Below are 9,616 nucleotides of genomic sequence, written 5' to 3' on the forward strand. Positions count from 1 at the left end.
GCTTTCTGCTTGCTGCTTTCAGCATTTTCTCTTTTGTCTTGATTTTGGACAATTTCATTACAATGTGTCTTGGAGATGCTCTGTGTTCAGATGACCCAGGGTTCTATATATCATTAAAATAAGTGGTTTAGAATATTTAATGAAATGCGTAGAGTTTTCATTTATTTTATCCCCTAGTAGAGCTTCCATTTCTTTGAGATGTTCTTCTTCCCCTTCAGTGATCTGTATAATTATATGTCTGAATTCTTTGTTAAGTCCCATAATTCCATGAGCACATGTTCTTCTTTCTCTCTTTTTTTTCTGCCTATTTAAATATATGGGTTCATTAACTGTATCTTCTAGCTGTTAAATTGTTTCTTCTCCATGGTCTAATCTTGTGATACTTTCTATGGCATCTTTAAGATTTCTAAATGATTCTTCCAATTTCTTAAGCTCTGCCATATCCTTTGTATATTCTTCATATCTTTCTTTCATTTTTGGTTCTGTTTTTCTACTTTCTCATTAATTACCTTTATTGCCTTTTCCATTCATGTTTTAAAGTGCCTTTCTGTAAATTCCACTTATTTTTTATAGGTGGAATACTCCATGGTAGCTGCTTCATGGAACTTTGGGGTAGTTGCTCTGTTTTAGTTTTTCATGTTGGAAAAACTTTTCTTGTTGGTTCTTCCTCATGTGTGATTTTTTTCTTGTTCCCTTCCTTCCCCAACTTTTTTTCTTCTCATTGCTTTCTTCACTTTAAATTTCTTTGTCTCAGATCTTACATGTTGAAGTTTCCTCTTGGTAAAAGAGTGAGCAGTGAATAAGAAGAGAAAAAGAACAAAACAAAAAAGAGAGAAAAACGGAAAAGAAGGGGAATTAAATAAAAGAATTGAAGCAAAGGAGAGAAGAATGACAGAAAGGAAAAGAGACTGAATGGAGAAATGGAAGTTTTCCACATGATGCTATGTCCTCACCTGCAACTTTAGGACTTTGGGGGTCTGGGCTAGTCAAGTCACTAGAAGTCAGGAGCTCCCTACACCACCAGCCTGTGCAAAAGTAAGACTTTACTTCTGCCAAATATAGAAAAAAAAAAAAAGAAAAAAATTTCAGCAGTATATCAAAGTGAAGACTTGCCAATATTGCCTTTCCAAAGCCCACCACTAAAAGGACACCATGGACCTTGAGCTTATGACTTCCTTGAACCTGTATTAAGTTAATATGAGGGTACAATTTTTTGGTTACATTGTTCTCACTTCCAGGGTAAAGTTCCATTTGTAGAAGAACCCCTTACCCAGGGGGTGTGTTATACACCCTCACAATGTGCACATTAGGTGAGATCGCCCCTCATGTCCTCGCTCCCTCTGCCAGAGTCCTCCCCTCTCCCCCTACTGCTTCCCTCTACCACTGAGCTGAACTTTAATAGTGATTTATTGTTCTTAGGAATGTGGAAATATTCATATTTTGATTTCATATTAGTATGGAATACATTGGATATTCATCATTCCATTCTTGTACTTTACCCAGGAAGAATGTAGTTCAACTCCATCCAGGTAAATGTAAAAGATGTAAAGTCTCTATCTTTTTAATGGCTGCATAAAATTCCATGGTATACATATACCACAGTTTTTTGATCTGTTCACAGTTTGATGGGCACTTAGGTTGCTTCCATGACTTGGCTATTATGAATGGAACTGAAATAAACATTCGAGTGCAAATGTCTTTGTAGTAAAATGATTTATGTTCTTCTGGGTAGATACCCAGTAATGGGATTGCAGGGTCAAATGGAAGGTCTACATTTAGATCTTAGAGGATTCTCTATACTTCTATCTGAAAAGGTGTGTTAGTTTGCAGTCCCACCAGCAGTGTAGAAGTGATCCCTTCTCTCCACATCCATGCCAGCATATGGTATTTTGGGACTTTGTGATGTGGGCTAATCTTGCTGGGGTTAGGTGATATCTTAGAGTGGTTTTTATTTGCATTTCTCTGATGATTAAAGATGATGAGCTTTTTTTTCATGTGTTTCTTGGCCATTCATCAGTCATACTCAGAGAAGTTTCTGTTCAAATCTTTTGCCCACTTATACAGAGGGTTGTTTGTAGTTTTCTTATTGTTATTTTGAGTTCTCTATAGATGCTATTTATTGGGCCCTTGTCAGATTCATAACATGAAAAAATCTTCTCCCATTATGAGGGATGTCTGTTTGCTTTTTTTTGTGGTACTCTTAGCTGTGCAAAAACTTTTCAGCTTGGTCAAGTCCCAGTTATTTATTTTTGGTGTTGCTGTAATTGCTAGGGGGAATCTTCCTCATAATTTTTTGCCCCAGGCCAATACCTTCAAATATTTTTCCCACACTGTATTCTAGAATTTTTATTATTTCGTGTCTTAAATTTAAATCTTTTATCCAACAAGAATCAATTTTTGTCAGTGGTGAGAGGTGTGGGTCCACTTTCTGTCTTCTACACGTAGATTACTAGTTCTGCGAGAAACATTTATTAAATAAGGAATCTTTTCCCCATTGCATGCTCTTGTTTTTTCTAATCACAGATTAAATGACAATATGTAGCTGGGTTTATCTCTAGATTCTTTTTCCAATTCCGTAGATCTACGTCTCTCTTTTTCTGCCAGTACCATGCTATTTTGATCACTATAGTCTTGTAGTTTAACCTAAAATCAGGCAACGTGATGCCTCTACATTTATTTTTATTTCTAAGAACTGTATTTGCTATTCAGGGTTTTTTTCAGGTTCCATATAAATAGAAGTACTATTTTTTTTAAGATCTTTCAAGTATGATATTGGTGCTTTGATGAGGATTGCCTTAAATCTATAGATTGCTTTGGGTAGTATGGACATTTTAACAATGTTCATTCTTCCCAGCCATGAGCAAGGTATGCTCTTTTGTTTGTTGACATCTTCTGCTATTTCCTTTCTCAAAATTTCATAATTCTCTTTATAGACATTGTTCACATCATTTGTTCAATAAATTCTCAGGTATTTCATCTTTTATTGGATGCTGGATATTGTGAAAAGCCTTTTCTGCATCAATTGAAAGAATCAATTGGTCTTTGTTTTCTATTCTATTTATGTGGTGTATTATATTTATTGATTTGTGTATCTCGAGTCAACTTGTGTCTCTTGGATAAAACCCACTTAATAATGGTGTATAACCTTTTTAATATGTTGTTTTATTCTGTTTGCTAATATCTTGTTGAATATTTTTGTATCAATATTCATTAATGATATTCATCTACAGTTTTATTTTTTTGTTGAGTCTTTTCCTGGTTTGGGGAACAGGGTGATACTTGCTTCATAGAATGTCTTGGGGGAGGATTCCTACTTTCCCTATATTTTGGAAAGTTTATGCACTATAGGAACTAGTTCCTTTTTGAAAGTTTCATAAAAATTCTCATGTGAAACTGTTTGGTCCAGGGATTTTATTTTTGAGGGAGATTTTATATAATTGATGCTAATTGAATATTTGATATTGGTCTATTTAAAATTTCTAAATTTTTCTGGCTGAGTTTTTGAAGATATTGGTCCAGCTCCTATATATTTTCATATTTCTGGGAATGATGTTTTTTTGTAGTAATTGATGAGAATCTTTTTGCAGTAATTGTTGAGAATCTTTTGTTGAGAATCTGTGGCATCTGTTGTTATTTCCCCTTTACATTGCTGATGAAATTATTAGAGATCTTATTTTTCTGTTTTTCCTTAGTCTAGCCAAGGGTTTATCAATTTTATTACTCTTTTCAAAGAGCCAACTTTTTGTTTTCTGATTTTCTGAATAATTATTTTGTTTTTAAGTGCATTTAATTCTGCTCTAATTTTGATTATTTCTTTCCTTATGCTGGGTTTGAGATTATATTGTTATTCCTTTTCCAGTTGCTTGAGATGGCCCATTAATTTGCTGACTTGCTTTCTTTCATTTTTATTGGTGCAGGCATCTAATGCTATAAACTTCCCTTTAATTACTGACTTTGCAGTATTCCACAGATTTTTATAGTTTGTGTCTTCATTACCAATTTGTTCCAAAAATTTAATGATGTTCTTGATCTCTTCTATGACTTAACTATCATTCAGCATAAGGTTATTTACTTTTCATTATTTTATTTTAGTATGAAGATTTCTGTTGCTATTGAGTTCAACTTTTATTCCATGATGATCTGAGAAGACACAGGGGATAATTTCTATTCTTTCAAATTTGTTGAGGTTAGCCTCACGACCTAAGATATGATCAATTTTGGAATATGATCCGTGGGCTGTTGAATAGAATTCACATTCAGTTTTGTTAGGATAAAGTGTTTTATAAACGTCTATTAAGTTCATTTTTTTCTAGGGTCTTGTTTATGTAACTTATTTTTTGTTTAGTTTCTGCTTTGAGAATCTGTCCAGAACTGTCAATCTAATTTTAACACCCATCTGGGTGTTAAATCTTCTGAAGATTTAAGAAGCAGAAGTTTCTCCTTCATATTAACACTGTCCATCTATTATAGTGTGAAAAGATATCATGTTGTTCAGATCAGTTAGGGTTTGGTTGATATATCAAGGAGCATTCAGATAGGGTGCATAGATGTTAAATATTGAAATCTCTTCATGCTGTAGGTTTCCCTTGACCAGTATGTAGTGTCAATATTTGTCCTTTACTATTTTTGTTGGTTTAAATCCCATTGTGTCTGCATACAAGATTGCAACCCCCAGTTTTTCTGCATTCCAGTGGCCTGGAATACTTTTGTCCATCCCTTCTCCTGAGTCTTGATTTGTCTTTTGAGGTAAGGTGAGTTTCTTTTAGGCAACAGCTATCTGGCCTGAGTTTTTGTATCCAGTCATACATCCTATGCCTCTTTAATGGAGAATTCAGACCATTCACATTAATTGAGATAATTGATAGATGTGACAGTGTTTTGGTTATCTTGTTTGTCAGAAGACCAGAGTTTAATTTTATGCCTCTCACCATTGTGAAAGCTACGCTTGTTCTTTAATTTCTGGATAGGTACACTTTGGTGGTGCACCCTCCCTATTGATTGTGATGGAGAATAGGTCTAAGTATTTCCTGTAGAGCTGGTCGAGTCATGGCAAATTTCCACAGCATGTGGATGTCAGTGAAGTATTTTATTTCTGCATTACAAATGGATCTCATTTTAGCAGGATATAGGATCCTGGGATGGAAATTATTTCGTTTAAGAGGGTTGAAGGTAGGTAACCATCCTTTTCTGGTTTGGAAAGATTAAACTGAAAGATCTGTAGTCACACTTATACTTTTCCCTTTGTAAGTAATACTTTGCTTACACCTGGCTGCTAGCAGAGGTTTCTCCTTCATATTAACACTGTCAAAATTGATTACAATGTGTCTAGGAGATGCTTTGTTTGGATTGCGTCATGTTGGGATTTTGAAACTATCTACTATCTTAATTTCTGTGTCTTTTGCAATACTAAGGATGTTCTCCCCCATATTGCCTTGGAACAGAAAATTTGTGACTTTGGGACTATCCTCTTCTCCTTCAGGAATCCCTATAATTTGGATGTTTTATTTCTTGGAATGATCCCATAACTCTCTCTGGGAAAATTTTGTTCTTTTTCTCCTCTTGTCTTCTTCTTCCAATGCTTGGGATGGTTCAAAAGTCTTGTTTTCTTTATCTGAAAAAAAAAATTGCCAGGGCTGGGTTTGAACCCACCACCTCCAGCATATGGGGCTAGCACCCTACTCCTTTGAGCCACAGAGGCCACCCTTTATCTGAAATTTTTTCTTCACTCTGTTCAACTCTATTTCTGAGGGACTCTATTGTATTTTGAAGCTCCTCAAATACTTTTTCTTTTTTTTTTTTTTTTTGGCCGGGGCTGGGTTTGAACCCACCACCTCCGGCATATGGGACCGGCGCCCTACTCCTTGAGCCACAGGCGCTGCCCCTCAAATACTTTTTCATTTACTTAAGCTCTGATATATCTTTCCTCATTATGTCCATATCCTTGATGACCTTGTCTTTTGAATTCATTAATTTCTTGAGACAACTTATTTCTAAACTATATTTTGGTTCTCTGTTAACAACTTTTCCTGTGTTTCAATTATCTTATTTGACATCCATATTCTAAATTCTATTTCTGAAATTTCAGCAATTTCTCTGTGGATGGAATTCTCTGTTGAATTTTCTTTAATATCCTCAGGAGCCATTGATGTGCTCTGATATTTCATGTTTCCAGAGTTCTTCAGCTTATTCTTCCTCATGAATATTTTCAACTTCCTCTTTTTTAATATGTTAATTGTATTTTTTTAGTTGAATTGATAGGTTGTCCCTGATGAGTCCACTCCTCATTGTTGAAGTGCCACTGTTGCACTGACAAAGGCAGACAATTGGTGAGTCTGCAGTCCAGGAGACCAAAAACCATTAGGAAGTACTTGTCCAGATCTCCAGTTAAAGTCACTCTACAAGCACTGGCTCTGCCCACCAAATCAAACTCATGGGGCTGCCAGGTTGATAGCACTGGCCCAGAGTTCAGGAAAGGTGCTTATGGCACTGGGTACCATCCAACCATTCTAGAGCTGAGGGCCACATCTCTGTGAACAGAGTAGGCCCTCAACTCAGACAAAGTTGTTCAGGAACTAGCACTGCCTGCCTAGTCAAACTCAGGGGACTGCCTCCCACTGAGTGGGTACAGGTCTAAAGTTCATATATGAGTCACTCAGGCACCAGGCAAAGCCCATCCAATTGGGATCAGAGAGCCTCCACACAGTGGAAAGTAATAATCAAAAGTCACTTTAATCTCAGCCCCACCCACCAAATTATGCACAGGGAACCCTGCCTTGTGGAGGCCAGAGGTCCAAAGTTCATTTCAAGGTCACTTAAACCCTACCTCTGCCCACTCATTTGAGTTCAGAGATCCATACCTGGTTGAGGCCAGAGGTCCAGAGTTCAGTCTAAAGTCACTTAGACACCTGCCTGCCCATCCAATCAGGCTTTGAGAGCCATGCATCGTAGACGGGTCAGATCCAAAGTTCAGTCACAAGTACCAGTTCTTTAAGCACTGGCCCTGCCAACCCAATTGAGCTCAGAAAATGTCTTAAAGGGCAGAAAACAGATCTTCCTGAGAATTCCTGAGGATCTGGATATGGGTAGTACCCCCACTCCCATTGTTCTCACATTGAAACTTGGTATCTGGTGGACTTTCCAAGATTCTCAATAAGATTGTCAAATGCTCCAGTATTGCAAACCTTCATGGAGAAAGGGAAAAAAAACAGAGTGGAAGTGGTGGAGATTGAGGAAAATAGAATAGAAGAGAAGACACTGAGACAAAAGGTGAGGTCAGGAGATCTGACTCAACTGAAGGCTGCAACCAGCACCAAAGAAAAATCAACTTTATTTTATAGTATCGTAACAGGGTTGTCTACAAGGAAGTAGCATAGATAATACAGAGAAGTAGCATGGACAAAAGACATATCTTTGGTCTTACAGTATGGTTGGAAAATCTAAATAACCTTTGAAAAGTCAAATCATCCTATTAATGGTTTCTACTTTTCAGTAACATATGATAAAAAACAGAAAGGGAAATCAAAACCATCTTTAGATATCATCTAACTTCAGTGGGAATGGCCCACACCACAAAGTCTGAAAACTGCACATGCTGGTGTGGATGTAGAGAGAAGGGAACACTTGTACACTGCTGGTGGGACTGCAAACTAATGCAACCGTTTTGGAAGACAGTATGGAGAACCCTCAAAGAACTCAAACTAAACCTCCCATTTGATCCTGCCATCCAATTGCTGGGCATCTATCCAGAAGAAAAAAATTCTTTTACCACAGGAGCACTTGCACTGGACTATTTATTACAGCTCAATTTACAATCACCAAAGTGTGGAAACAGCCTAAATGTCCACCAATACATTAATGGATTATGAAGCTGTGGTACAGGGGAGAGGAGAAAAAATGGCTGACTGAAGCCAGCTTTCCACAGAGGCTCCTATCCAGAAGGAGAGTTAAAGGACAGAAATTTAGCAAGTAACCTGGTGGATTAGACCTGCACCAAGAGGGAAGGTTGAAAGCACATCAACCCTGCTGAGGTGAGCTGCGACCCCAAGGATACAAAGAAAAGGTACAAAATCCATCACCAAGCTGACAGGAGTTCCCTCCCCCATGAGAATGGCCCAGAGTACCCCATAAACAAACGAACAGAGTTCAAAAGTCCTCCCATTATACTCCACGGTAGAGACCCTCTAAAAACTGGACCTACTTCCCCTACTAGTGTGACATGCTGCTCTCCTACCAGGCATAAAACTGTGTAAAACTGTATATATTCTATACCTGCAAATCTGAGCTCCCAGCACTCCCCTCCACTCTCACTCTGAGGTGTGAAGGCCTTTCCCCCAGGAGTCCAGATTCTTGGGTGATTTCTTGAGTGGTGTGGACAGGGCCTGGACTGTAGCTGATCAGTGTTGATTCTGCAGCACAGGACTGAGGAGAGGATGGTTGGCTCAGAGGGAACCACGCCAGAGCGGCAGTGCCCCGAGGTCAGAGCAGCAACCATTTTTGACAACAATAGGGCTCACCCCTGGATATTTGGGAGTCACACCCCCTGTATCTCTGGGCAACAACCGGTGGAACAGATATGGGACAGAAACGCAGGCCCCATGAGTAAAGGGTTTGCCTGGGGTGGTAACAGACTGGGTGGACCACAGGGACTAGAAAATGCATGCGCAGTGCCGGGTGACTCTCAGGGTGGGGCTAACACAGAGGACCACTTTACTGAGCATAAGATGCACCAGCCCCCACTGGATCATCAGCCTAGATAAAGGAGGGCAGGAGGCTAGAACTGACAGCTAACTGTGCTGTGAATACAAACCAGTAGCAAGAAAGACAGGGCCTGAAGCACAGGTTCTGTGAACTCAACACAGCTTCTCTTCTGCAGGGGAATTTAGCCAGTAGAGAAGCAAATTCTGAAAATTTGTTCATTTCTGTCAGTAACACCAATCAGGGTTGGGCTGGAACTGAGTGAACACTCCCCAGCCTCCATCAAGCCCCCAAGGTTGTCAGGCCTCACCTCCCCCCAATGGATACAGGCAGAAAGCAGTGGTCTGGCTGAGGAGACATAGATTTCCTTGTGATTCAGGCAGGTGCAACCCCCTGGAGTATCTGCTCATTGGAGGCAACTGGGTCAAGGGCTGTGGCATTATCAGTGACTGGGTGTGACAGATGTGCAAGGTGTGGAAGGAGGGATCAAACTTCCCAGACTAATCTATTTGCTGGGTGGATCCTCCTGACCTCATGAAGAACTGGAGCATGTCATATTTGAGTTGTCAGCAGACCCCTGCGATCCTGTTGCTAAAGACCTTTTAAACTCTTCCACCTGAGACAGGTGCTGACTGAGACAATTGATTTGGACCTTTTGAACTGAGCCAATCGCCCAAGGATTATCCAAGTTTTGTCCTGCGTGCATGGTTGTAGGAAGGTTTGATTTTGGCTTTCCAATTGTTGCCTGAAGGGAGCAAGGTGATTTAATTGCTGGTATTTCTCCACAGCTGAGACTTCAACCCAGAGTAACTGTTACACTAGGGTCAGACAAAGACCAGCTGAAAACGAGACAGAGCCACTTAAACCTACCACACCAACAGGTCCCCAGTTTTTCAGGCTGTAGCACTGTATGGGGAAAGCT

Source organism: Nycticebus coucang, chromosome X (genome assembly GCF_027406575.1).
Source record: "Nycticebus coucang isolate mNycCou1 chromosome X, mNycCou1.pri, whole genome shotgun sequence".
NCBI lineage: Eukaryota > Metazoa > Chordata > Mammalia > Primates > Lorisidae > Nycticebus > Nycticebus coucang.